This window comes from Alosa sapidissima, chromosome 1, assembly GCF_018492685.1.
Source record: "Alosa sapidissima isolate fAloSap1 chromosome 1, fAloSap1.pri, whole genome shotgun sequence".
NCBI lineage: Eukaryota > Metazoa > Chordata > Actinopteri > Clupeiformes > Clupeidae > Alosa > Alosa sapidissima.
In genome coordinates, this window is record NC_055957.1 from 7,620,006 (window position 1) to 7,633,528 (window position 13,523).

At 39.3% G+C, this 13,523-nt stretch overlaps 1 long non-coding RNA gene across 8 annotated transcripts in view; it reads left to right on the forward strand.

Moving 5' to 3' along the window:
- The first annotated feature begins 3,459 nt into the window (after positions 1 to 3,459).
- The window catches only part of LOC121702623, a 31,123-nt gene continuing 21,059 nt past the window's right edge, over positions 3,460 to 13,523 (forward strand). For 5 of the 8 annotated variants that reach the window (XR_006029025.1, XR_006029282.1, XR_006029335.1 and 2 more), the window contains exons 1-4: positions 3,460 to 3,847; positions 4,532 to 4,610; positions 8,243 to 8,289; positions 8,661 to 8,749. This is a non-coding gene — a long non-coding RNA (uncharacterized LOC121702623). The remainder of the gene's footprint in view (positions 3,848 to 4,531; positions 4,611 to 8,242; positions 8,290 to 8,660; positions 8,750 to 13,523) is intronic. The other 3 variants (XR_006029179.1, XR_006029231.1, XR_006029127.1) reach the window with 3 other exon arrangements.

Genomic DNA, 13,523 nt, shown 5'->3' on the forward strand with positions numbered 1-13,523 from the left:
TAATAATCATAAGAATACAATTATTATACGGATATTGCTGCTGTCTATGCTAAGCATGACGAGACATTTTTGCTCTGTGTCCAAATGCAATGTTCCATAGCGATTTCATTGTTTCCCCGAGGATCACACAAAACTACAGGCCTGATTTTCATGAAAGCTGGAGGAATGTAGCAAAGGAAAAGTTCTGAATCGCCGGGCAACTTTAACTTCCACAATGTTGCATGGCATGCAAGGCTATTTGATCTGCATGGATATCTGTGCTCTCAGAATGATCTACTTTCGAGATGTCTTTAACATTTGCGTGTCCTGTTGCTGCAGATCAGACATCCTGCCGATAATTCAGTCGCAGTGGAGGTGAAGGCAAACATTCGTCCAAACACAATTGATTATTAAATTGATCTGTTTCAGCCTACACCACGACTTTTTAGGGAGTTTGACAACATCACTTGCTTGTCCACTCAAGCCATGGCAGAGTTAAAGGGATGCAAGGGGCAGCCGTGACCTACTTGGGGCAGCCGTGGCCTACTGGTGGCCTACTGGTTAGCGCTTCGGACTTGTAACCAGAGGGTTGCAGGTTCGAACCCCGACCAGTAGGAACGACTGAATTGCCCTTGAGCAAGGCACCTAACCCCTCACTGCTCCCTGAGCACCGCTGTAGCAGGCAGCTCACTGCGTCGGGATTAGTGTGTGCTTCACCTCACTGTGTGTTCACTGTGTGCTGTGTGTGTTTCACTAATTCATGGATAAGGATAAATGCAGAGACCAAATTTCCCTCACGGGATCAAAACAGTATATATACTACTTAGGGCTGGGCGATATGGCTGAAAACGATATAAGTATTTCATATCAGTCGATATTGATAATTATTGATTTAAAAAAAATCTATTTTAGATAAGGACCAGAAGGGGAAAAAAGTTAAATTTAAACACTTTTATTTTAAACTTAACCTTCCTCTGATTTTAATCACCTCAGTTATCAATCAAAGCAAACAGGGAAAATAAATAGCAACACAATCATGAAAAACACTCAAATAAATAAATGTGCACATAAGTCTGAATGAAAAGCCGCACTTTTTGAAGCCTGGAAATATTGTAAACAAAGTAGCTTAATTTGCTAGTTTATCATAGTCTACTGGTTAGACTGTTCAGTTTCCCCACATGTGTTTAAGTTTCAAATGAATACTTTTTCTCCTTGGGACAGGCCCATTTGAGTCTTGGAAAATACTTTTACATTTGCATCGGGATTGAGATGATATATGAGAATTTAGCAGTCAATTTGAATGCAACAGTTTTGAACAAATTCGTGCAGCGTGTTAATGATGCTAACCGGATTTAATAACAATTTAGCCTGTCGTCTTGCACGATTGTGAATGTTTGGATTACATGTGCATGCTGAGGAGGGATGCGCCTGTTGAGAGGGAGAGGGAGGGAGAGAGAGAGAGAGAGAGAGAGAGAGAGAGAGAGAGAGAGAGAGAGAGAGAGAGAGTGTGCACGGGGCAAGGACTCATTGAGAGACTGTGTTGAGGTAGGCCTACTTCTATCGCCTACTCTGGTAGAGTTGCACATACAATGCAAGATATATTTAACCTATTTATTTATGGACAACGTAAGGCGGGAGGTGTGTGTTGCTTTTAATTATCGAATGTTCTATCGAACATATTTTTTTATTAATATCGATTACATGTCTATTACGATACATATCGCTATCGTTTTATCGCCCAGCCCTAATACTACTATACTAAACAAGGATGTGACAGCCTATGACGTGTTCAAAGCTTAAGACTGTTGTGCAGATATTTTGATCTTCTAATATTAATTTTTAAAAAATATTTTATTAATTTATGTTTTTAAACAAAGCCAGGGAGCCAACAGAGAGTGGCTAAAGGGCTGCATGCGGCCTGCGGGTTGCCGACCCCAGAAGTAGAGGTATAAGTATAAGATTAATAACGCTGGGTTAGATTTTATTTTTTGCAGTGCATAGACCTAATAGCCTATAGACCTTCAAAACAAATGGTTTGACTCATTTGAAAGATAAATTGAAGCACTTGACACTGTAGGGAATACAAAGGCAAGCAGTGTTTACTGTGTTTTGTGTGTTGAGTGAGCTTGGAAACTAAATTAGCTTTCAAAGGTTTAAACTTAAGTTGCCACTACAACACCACAACCAGAAATAAATATGAAAAGTACACCGGAGCTGCTAGGGCCACTGTTGTCGCTGACCTCAAAGTAAAGATCAACCAACAACAGAGCCTTCTTTTTAGAGCCACAATCGCACAGGAGTCTGCCCTTAAGGCGTCTTATTCTGTAGCACTTGAGCTTGCTAAAGCAAAGATGTCAGGTGGCAGGAATGGTGAAGAGGTGTGAAGTGGAAATGGCCAAAGCATTTGGAAATGATAACATGGCTAAAACCTGCAGCAGCTTGCATGTTTGGGAACATGTACATTTGTGAGAGCAGCTTCTCCACAATGAGGTAAAGTTCAAAGAGAGGATCAGTGATGACATTCTGTTTCAGCTAATACGGATTGGGTGCACAAACATTGACATTCAGGCCATATCCTGCAACATAGCTGGTATTTTTAAAAATGTTCATATTGGAAAATAATTCCATTCACACAGCCGTTTGAAGGTTGTCAAGAACACATCAATCAAACAGATCGGATCAGGCCAATCGGAAACCTGACAACATTTTAAATAAGAGGAAAACGTCACAATCCAAAAACTTGTTAGAGGTTTCAGAAATAATTGTTTTCAGTGGCCTAATTCAGCATTTTTGTGTTGAAAGGCAAAAAACGGAAAAATATGAAAATATAACTGTTTTTCCAGATACCCAGCTACGTGTAAATACTGCCCCAGTCTGTTGTATGCCACCTGGAGAGACCACGATTCACCTGTGGGTGAGGTATATAAGGGGAAATTGTATGCTTAGGTGGAATGGGAGTAAAAATGCACTACAATTAAGTTGCTGAACTTAATGTTACTTTTCAGTTTTGTGCCATCATTGGCAGGTTTTTGAAAGCCCATTGTGCTGGAATAAAAAGTGTCACTCAGTAATGTGTTTTTTAGGCTATGTTAAAAGTGTATACATATGTATACATTTGGTCCTTGGTGGTAACTCTAATTCTCCAAAATCCCATTAGTGGAAGCGCACAGTCACATTTGGCCCTGTGACAGTGATGATAACATATTTCTCTCTATCATCAAAGTTGCCCATCCCTGCAGATTATAGATGATTATTTATATAGGGCCTATTACACATAATGTATGTCAGGCAATGGTGATTAGGATGCCACTGTTTGCATCTATGAGAATGCACTCAGCCTACAGTGGACTACTTTGTTTTGAGACGTCAGCTGTGCTGCTGCCATTTTACCTCAACTGTTACATTTTAATTCATCCGCTGAAACCACAATGTATAATGGCACATTAAAATATTTATTTCATGATAGTTAGTGAAGCCGTCGACGTCTTGGTGAAAGCAGAGAATACGTGAGGTATTGGCGTTTGAAAACATATTTTAACTTTAGCTAACCATTCAGTTGAAATCAACTGTGCAAAACATGGATGCGGAAGGTTTCTATGCTGCGCGAGTTTAGATCAAGATGTGGCCATCATGGATGAGGGCAGAGGGAAGGATGGATGACTTGTGTAGCGCAAGCCATGCGGAGCAATGGCGTTGTAAAGTTATTCTGTATTAAATAGGGTTTGTCTTGCGCATGAGAACCAATTTTATGTTAAAGCAGTGTTATCTACCAGTAACAGCCGTGTGGTTGGCGTAAACGTCGACGTTTGTTTCACCTGCTACGTTAGCTAGCTGAAAAGTTCAGTTCGCCTGCTTCGTGTGAGCGGAGGTAAGTTAATTTATTATGAATGCTTTGCCCGCAACCTAACTCGTACTCTAACGTTAAAGGCATTAATTAGTCATAGTAATGCTTGTGTTGTCATAGTAGCCATGGTTAATTGTTGTATGATCCATCCGAGAAAAGAGTGTTTTCTTAAAAAAACACGCGAGTGTCACGAGTTCAAGTTGAAGACAGTCCTCGTGCTAACCTAGAGCATCTTAGCATCACCCACATGACCGCATCTGTCATTTTAGTATGGGAAGGAATAGGCTTCTTCCTATACTTATTTTGTTATTAATCTGGAAACGAATGTAACCAAAGCTAACCGAATATGTTTTATTGTGTTGTCGTTATTCAAGCCAAGAAATGCTACTCCTAGGACTGGCTAACGTTACTCTAGTTTGCAAGGTTGGGTTTGAGGCTACATGCTGGCTGCGTAACGTTAGCATGCGCATGAACAAGCAATTTCAAGTAGAGGTTAGCTTGTGGCTAGTGACCGTAACGTTAGGTTAAGACATTTACGCTGTTATATGCCAAATAATCTATATGTATTAGTATTAATGTGGTAAAGAAACGAATGTTACCAAAGTTGACTTAATATATTTGATTGTGTTGTCGTTATTCAAACAAAGAAATGCTAGTAAATGGATGACACCTAGGATTTTGGCTAACGTTACTCTATCCATATTCGAGGTCACGAGCAGCCGAAATTACCTGATCTTCCACACGACCTGGCACCTGCAAACGAACACGGAGAACTGTGATTTAGTAAGTAAGTGATTTTGTATTCTATTTACCAATAGACTAAATAGTTAAATGCAGTTGGACTAACTTAGGTTAACGTTACAAGTCTTGGTTATGCCCAATAAATTGTAACTTATCGATTTCGCCTACAGGCGTAGCAGCTAATGTATTCGAAACTATGTTATGACTGTTCTTTATTTGGTTGCATATTCGCTGGAAGTGATGTGATTAACGCTGAATTTTGACGAATTTGACAATTCCTGTTTTTAAAGTACACGAGGGTAAATGTTGCTCAGAACATTGTCTGCGTTGATTTTGGTGAAATGCAGCCACACAGCTGAACGCTTTGTGCTGGCCATCTTTGCCTTCTGCGCCACAGCTGAACATGTGAATTCTTTCCCTCGCGATTCATGGGTTTCATCAGGTCTCTTTCCACAGGTGTATAAAATCAAGCACCTTGATTATCAATGCAGACTGCATGGTGCTTGATTAATACACCTGTGGAAAGGGACCTGATGAAACCCATCGATTAGCACTACTCTATCCATATTTGAGGTCACGAGCAGCCGAAATTCTACACGACCTAGCACCTGCAAACGAACATGGAGAATTGTCATTTAGTAAGTTATGTTGTATACGATATACCGATAGACAAGAGTTAAATGCAGTCGGACTAACTTAGGTTACCGTTACAAGTCATTTCGATGGCATTCGTGTTTGCAAAGTTAGGGGTTTGAGGCTAACGCAGGCTGGCACATGCGTGTGCATGAACAAGCAATTTCAAGTAGAGGTTAGCTTATGGCTAGTGACCGTAACGTTAGTTAAATGACATTTACGCAGTTATATGCCAAATAACTAGGGTTGGGCACCGAAACACGGTTCTAATATGGCACCGGTGCCGACGCAAACGGTAGTAACTGCATCGAATAACAAAGTGGATTTCGGTGCCTCATTTCGGTGCTTAAATAGCATTTTTTTTTTTTTTTTTTTTTTTAATAGGCATCGCTGCATGTCATGCGCCATCTCTAACGTCTTGCTCTGATAGCAACACATCCAGATACAGTTACCCAACACAAACACTGGATGTATAAACCAGAGGGGTGCACTAGGAGAGTGGATGGACAGTGTTTGACAGCTTGTGTGAGCCCAAGTAGCTTACTTTAAAGCGATATCACGAGCTCCTGTCAAAATCTAGCAGTGGGCCTAACTACACACAAGCAAAAGGCTATGAAACAACATCAACAGTAGGCCTATGTTACACAATATCCTTGCTAATGCGCTAACTGGCATTTATTTAAAATGTTATCAGCAAAGTTATAAGGTGAAAACTTTATTTCAAAGTGTGTTCTAAACAACATAAGGGCATGATATTAATCTTTCATGTGCATGAGGCCCATATAGCAATGAATATGAAGATTATGTTAAAAGTTAGCTGGCAAAAACATAAATATGTAGGTTACATACCTGATGTCACTGAGCTGTCAAAGAGGCTACAAACCATCTCCGTACGTTATCGCTAATTAAACTCAGCTGACTGGTGTTAGCGCATATCCCATAGTTGCTGTTAAAATGGCTACCAGGCTAGCGTTGGGAATCTAAACACTTCAACACCGACATGTAGCCTAACATGTTCAAAACTATTGCGTGTTATGGGGGAAGACATGAAACTTCTTGAAGCATTTGGGAACACACTGAATTAACTGGAAAGTAGAGTCCCTGTAGATTAGCTTGCTTGCAAATGCCGTTGTCCATGACCTGGCAGTTTTATGGCAAGCGGTTTTAACATACCTTATGGCAAAACGCCCACACTGAGTAAACTTGAAAGCAGAGCTTTAGCCTACCATTGTGTGTGCATGCATGGCAAGCTGTTTTAACATTTAAATGTATTATTCGTAGGAGCAATGAGATATTGTAAATTGAATATGCCAGTTCAATTTCATGTTCAAATTTGTCTTATCAACAATAAAAAAAAAAGCAATTCATGCTTTAGACCATATTAATTTAAAACATTTTAAAAACAAAGTACCGGTTCAGGCACCGTTTCGGCACCGGCACCGTTTTAAAAGTATCGATTTAGCACCGGTATCGGATAAAACCCAAATGATACCCAACCCTACAAATAACCTATGTGCAAACAGTGCAAGACAGATGTACAATTTATTTATTTTCGGACAATTCGAATATAATGTATGAGTCCTTGGTTATGCCGAATGAATTGTATCGATTTTGACTATACGCTATGCATACTGTATTCGAAACGATGCTGTCATGTTATGACTGTTATTTATTTGGTTGCATATTCTCTGGCAGTGATGTCAAATTCGTCAAAATTCAGCGTTAATCGCAATTCCTGTTTTTAAAGTACACAACGGTAAATGTTGCACAGAGCACTGTCTGCTTTGATTTTGGTGAAATGCAGCCACACAACTGATCGCTTTGTGCTGGCCATCTTTGCCTTCTATGCCAGAGCTGATCACGTGGTTTCTTTGCCTCGCAAAATCTAACATTACTGCTTAAAAATCTCCCTAGTTGGTAAATGTAAATTATGTCTTAACAGCATTAATATTATGTATCTAATCTAGATACATTATGCAGCAGCATGATCCATATAAATTGCATTAACACACTGTTTGAATACTTGTTTTCACTATTTTTAATGAGTTCACTCACAGCACTGTCAAATTTCACCATTATTCAAGTCCTTACCAGGGATAGATTTATAATTTATGCTTGCTCCTGGCGCAACACATGCAAGTTTAAATCTAAACGTTGCATCAAATTGGTCATAATTATTTTCAGGTTTGAGGTTGAAAGAGTTAGTCACTTTAAGATTGTCTTGTAATTGAGTGCCTGTCACTTTTAAGATGTTTGTGAGGGAACCCTTGCAATGTTAACACAGTTAAAAGGCTGCTGATGTGTGAATGCAGTTCATAATGTTTTCTACGTAGTTAAAATAAAGGTTCATGCTTCTCCTTGGGACGAGCACTTTTGAGTCTTGGAAAACACCATTTCCATTTACAGAGACGTTTCCGAATGCCACACAGCTAGACAACAGTGGCAAACAGAGTGACGTGCGCTTTAAAAATAAAACTGACTTGACATGTCACTTATGCTACTAAAGACTTTTTGAGTCACATCATTGCAAATCAACTATGATGCATCTTTCTACAAAATGATTTGTCTTCTGTATCATTAAGTTATTCAAAGGCTAAACATAACGCCTTACATCAAAGCTTTAGGCTTATGTAATTTCAATCAGCTACAGACAATGAGTGGCAGACAGAGCGTGTCACTTAGGCGAGTATTTCTTAGCTGCCCTGGCCTTGGGACCTTGAATTTCCCATAGTCATTAAGTCGCGACCCATGTTTTAGCACTTAAGCCAACTGATGCGGTGAACTATGAGGTAGCGTTGGACACTCAAAGTGCCTGTACTTGTTTGGAACATGCTGATGTTGGACACATTTGCAACATTTGCAACACTCCTGTGGCTACTCGTCCTAGGCTACTCGACAGGTTTGTTTGACAGGGTGCTTTGTTTCCATGTGGCGTTTTAGTTTTTATGGTCTCATGCTCTCATGTGCCAGCAATTCACTGCACACCACACACTGGTTTCTGTCCCTTGTCCTCAACAAAAGTAAATTCATTCTTCAAATATCCAGGTTCCGCAACCCACCAGTTAAGAAACACTGGCTAAGGCCATGGATTGGTGAGTCACATCATTGCAAATTTCATATGATGATGCATCATTCCACAAAATGCCTAAATGCAGCCATGCCTAAATTCTGCTTACTGCACATTAATTATAGACTAATATATTAAAATATAATATTCAGTATTCATTATTGAATGCTTAACTGGAATGTTGTCTTCCCCTATCCTATTTAAGCTAGCCCACCCACCATCAACTTAAGATGAATGCTTTTTTAATGTAATCATGCCAGTGTCTATCTGGCCTTATAAAAACACCAGTATTCTATGAAACAGTTTTGACCTGGCCAGGTCAAATGTAGGTCTTTGTATTGTCCATAAGCCATGTGTAGGATAACTACAAATGACTTTATCCATCTTCATAAATAGGTTGTGAGGAGTACAAACTTCAGACATCTCTGCCTTGGGATCTTCCACATGACCTGTCTTGCAAGTGGAACAGAGAACTCGACTGACTGGTAGGCCTATGTGTTTGTTTATTATTTTTTGTAAAGAAACTAATGTGATTCAAGTTGGACTTGCAACCTGTTTTTTTAGCAAGCTAGTATGAGCCAGTCAACATTTCTGCTGCTCAGGCTCGACATTTTTGAGTATTTGCTGTAGTAAGAATCATTTAAATTTCGGAGACCAGTTGCTGTTAGGGGTGTATATGGGAAGTTGCCTACACTGGGTACACACTGGTGCATTCTTGTTGGGGAGAATGTTTCTTGTGTTTCAATCCTGGGCAGGATTTGCACATTCAGGGGTGTACATACTAGGTAGGATTTATTTGTGTAGTGTAGAGACCTCAGCCATAGAAAGAGAGAGTTGATGTTGCCACCACACGATCAAAAGTTCCAAAACACCTGTGCTGAATGGCTGTATCGCAGGAGGGTGGGATGTATTTCTGGATGCTGGAGGGCATAATCTAATAACTCATTGACTATCTGACCAAGTGATCAGTGCCAAAACTCCCATAATCCCGAAATTGGCATGTAAAAGTGCGCCCATCTTTTTCCGCGGTCTCTTATTTTCACGGAGTGTCGCTACTGTTTTCTCTACCGCTCAGGGGTGTAGACAGACCTTTCTGCTGTTGGGATCTGGCTGTGGAGGTACATTTTGTGTTGGCAAAAGTTATTCAAAACATTTCATCAACTCTGATAAACTGTTTCAGTAAACCTAATCACATCATGATCCCACCAGTCCTGGCTCCTGCTCTTTTCTCAGAGCATCCATACACACGTTTACTGAAGTAGCAGCTCCATACAAATCCGTAAAATTCAATGGTGCTGTCAAAATTAATGTGTTAATTGCTGCGATTAATTTTGAAAAAATTATATTTTCTGTATTGTGTCAAAACTAGCTAATTTTACTGAACATCCTAGTTTAATACAAGTGAATATGCAATTGGTTTCTCAAAACACGCATACCCCCAAAAATATTGTTTACTATGCCAATAGAACTCCATTTAAAATGAATGAATGAAACCTTTATTGCCCCGAGGGGAATTTGCTTTGCACTCAAGGGAGCCACATTGAACATTAAGCACAGACGACAACACATTAAACATTAGTGATGCACCGATATATCGGCAGGCTATCGGTATTGGCCAATATGGGCCTGTTTTGCTGCCATCGACCGAATGAAAATTACAAGACACCCATTTCTTCTATGATCCTAGAAAGATTTTCTACGATTTGTTGTTTTTTTGAACATTTGTTTTTATCTAATAGTCAAGTCCAGTCGTATTTATTTATATAGCACACTTAAACGCAATGTTATTGACCCAAGGTGCTCAGAAATAAAATAAACAGTAATAAAAACAAAAATAAAGACAAATGACAAAAAATAAAAATAAATAAATGAAAATACATAATAATAATAATAATAATAATAAACAGATTATGATTGTAGATAAAAATAAACATATGGTTACTGAAACTACTACTACTATAGGCCTAGAGAAAGATGTACAGTAAAGTTAGATGCCAGTTAATATAATGCAGAAAAGAAATAGAAATAAGAAAATAAATAAATAAAAATAAACAACCAAACAAGGGAAGAAATTAATGGACATTATAGGCCAAAGAAAATAGATGGGTCTTTTAAATTTCATTTAAAACTACTGATGGTGGGAGAGGACTTAATTTCTATAGGGAGATTGTTCCAGAGTCTAGGGGCAGCAACAGAAAAAGCTCTATCACCTTTAGTTTTAAGGGTTGCCTTTGGGACTGATAGGAGAAGTTGTGAGGAAGACCTCAGTGGCCTAGAAGGACAGTAGGGACTTATAAGGTCACAGATATACTGTGGTGCCATTCCATTTAGGGCTTTGAAAACAAAAAGTTAAACTTTAAAATTAATTCTGTAATTGACAGGTAACCAATGGAGTTGGGCCAGCACAGGACTTATGTGCATATGTTTCTTTGTTCCAGTAAGAAGCCTAGCTGCTGCATTTTGGACTAATTGAAGCCTAGCAAGGGTAGATTGGTTCAGACCTAAATACAGAGAGTTACAATAGTCCAGCCTAGATGTAACAAAAGTATGGATTACGGTTTCTAAGTCAGTATATGAGAGCCAGGGCTTTAATTTAGCTATTTGTCTTAGTTGAAAAAAGCTTCCCTTAACCACACTACTGACTTGCTTATTGAAATTCAAAGAGGAATCTAGGAAAACACCTAGATTTCTGACCTCATCTAATGACATAGAAAACATAATGAATTGCATCCACATATCCTTATGCTCAACTTTTATTCGCTAGCCTAAATAAATAGATATTATGGAATTAACAGCTATTCTAAGGATTTTGAGCTTTATTATTTTTTTTAAAACGCACTGCTATTGTTCTGCACATAGCTGTAGGCTTGCCTCAAACCATTGATCATGTGGCCAGAGAGAGATGAACTAATGAAAACAATGCCAATGGACTTTCGAAAGCACTCTCCAAACTGTGTGGTGATCATTGACTGCTTTGAAATTTTCTTAGAACGAGCCACAAATCCACTAGCCAGGGCCCAAACCTACTCATCATATAAGTAACAATACTGTTAAGTATCTGATTGGCATTACTCCCCAAGGTACCCTAAGGTTCAGCAGAAGTGTGCGTGCGCAAGGGTTCACGACACCAATCTTGCTCCAGCGGCGAGTTCACAACACATGATTGGCACAATCTCTTCACAACACACCATATGATTGGCTCAATGTATTCACATGTCGCCGTTTTGCCAAGGAAGGGGTGGGATATGTGTAGACAACTAGCCCCATGCATTTTTATGGAGGATTGTTTTGAGTGCTGTGTCTCCTCATTAGAAAGTCTCTGGCTCTACCATGTCTATTGATTATGTAAAGGTCCGCAGTGCAAATGTAACAACACTAGGTACAATTGTGACTGTTTGCTGTGCTTTAACAAATATGTGTGACTCAGTTGTTCCTTTGAGTGACTAGGACTGATTTTAGGCAAAACTGGTAGGTAGAGTGTCTAAGCCACATGTGGAGGAGTTGAGGTTCTGGACAGTTTTTACAAGAGTTTCATAGTCTATCAAACTAAACTCTGACATCAAGTTAAGTTCCCCTTTCCTGCTGGAATTAAAAGCCAAATATTGATTGTGACAATCCACTTATGTTTCCACTTTTCTTCTCTTTGTTTTCTTGAATTTCTGAAATTCTGGAAAGAACCATTCTTTCCCTTTTGGTGGTGCGTTTAACTTCAAACAAGTCAGGTGAAACCATTTGTAAGGGCATTGTTTGTTATCACCTGCTACCATGAACCCATGGTCACCATTTCCACAAAAACAATAACTGCCAGGTGGACGGATAACACTCTCGGGCTGTGGTGTCTTGGAATAGAATTTCGCAGCTAACTCTGGGAGGATTCCTCGTTCAAAGAACTCTTTGGCTTTTGGCAGCATGTTAGTAAAAATGTCTTGGTCAGGGTAGATCCTCTCAATCACCATGGAGTTGGAGGTCCACACAAATCACAGGATTTATGTTCAGTAACCAGAAGTTGAGTTTGGATCTATGCTAAAAAACAAATGGAATAGGAATTTCTCTTGAACTTGAATTAATAGGAGGAACTCTCTGACTGAGTTATACAGTATTGACAAAAAGCAACATCTACCTATCTACCTGATCGTAATATGGATGTGTGCGCTTAAGGGTATAGGGCTCATCTCCATTCTTCTCAAGGCAAAACTTTCTGTCCAACAAAGCAGACTGAATTGAATCGTCCTTGTGGGTGAAGGGGCACTGCGAACAGTAAAGTAATTTATAATTATTTATGTATAATATTGATATTTATCTATTTTTTTATATTTTTTATTTATAACTACAACTTTATTTAAAGAACCATTTTAGTCTGTGTACCTTTCTCACAACTTCCTATGCCACAGCATTTACATGACACCAAACCATCGGGTGAGGCTCCAATGTATCCATATCGTTTGCTAATATATAATCCACAATCTTGTGTCTCGAAATCCTGATGTTTTTCCTTCGCCTGAGCTGCGTAACAACTGTGAGCACCTGCTTCTTTGCTACACCCCCACTGAGTAGCTGGTGTTATGAATTTGTTGGTTTCAGGATGGCAGATCCCCATGATAAGGCTGTGGTGCATCTGTATGAGAGACAGCTTTATATTTGAAAGCAGTTACCCTCCCGGTTCTCATTCTGTACCATAGCCGAGATTGAAATTGGCCCCTAGTTTCTCTTTCCACTGCCTTTTGTTGTGCGTCTGTAATGGTACAGTATTTAGCAGCCTTGGGGATTGTTTATGTGAGTACTTCATCAAAGGTTGCATCAGTCAGTTCCTTGTCGTACAGTGCAGTTAGCAATGTAGGTAGGTCGGGCTTGAGAGATTTAGGAACATAGGCATTAGAATATTTAGGAATAAGTCACAGAATCCCAATATGCCTTTTTATCAGTTACTTTTAAGGTCTCACAGCGTTTTACACCAGCCTCGATGGCCCACAGTAACAAAGCAACATGACTACAACTTTCCCCTAGACCGGCCATGCAGTCACAGTGTGCTGCCAAAATCTTCCATTTTCTTCACATGACACAAGGTGTCAGTGGTTTCTGACGTTTTCTGAGAATGATTAACCTGAGAAAAATGATTAAAAAACAATTTTATTTAAAGAAATTAATTTGAACAGTTAAGTATAGGCTACACTACCCTATATCGCTTCAATGTAACCTATTAGTAGGCTACCGTACCTGTCAACATTTGGCTTTGAAAATGAGGGACATTATATTCTATGA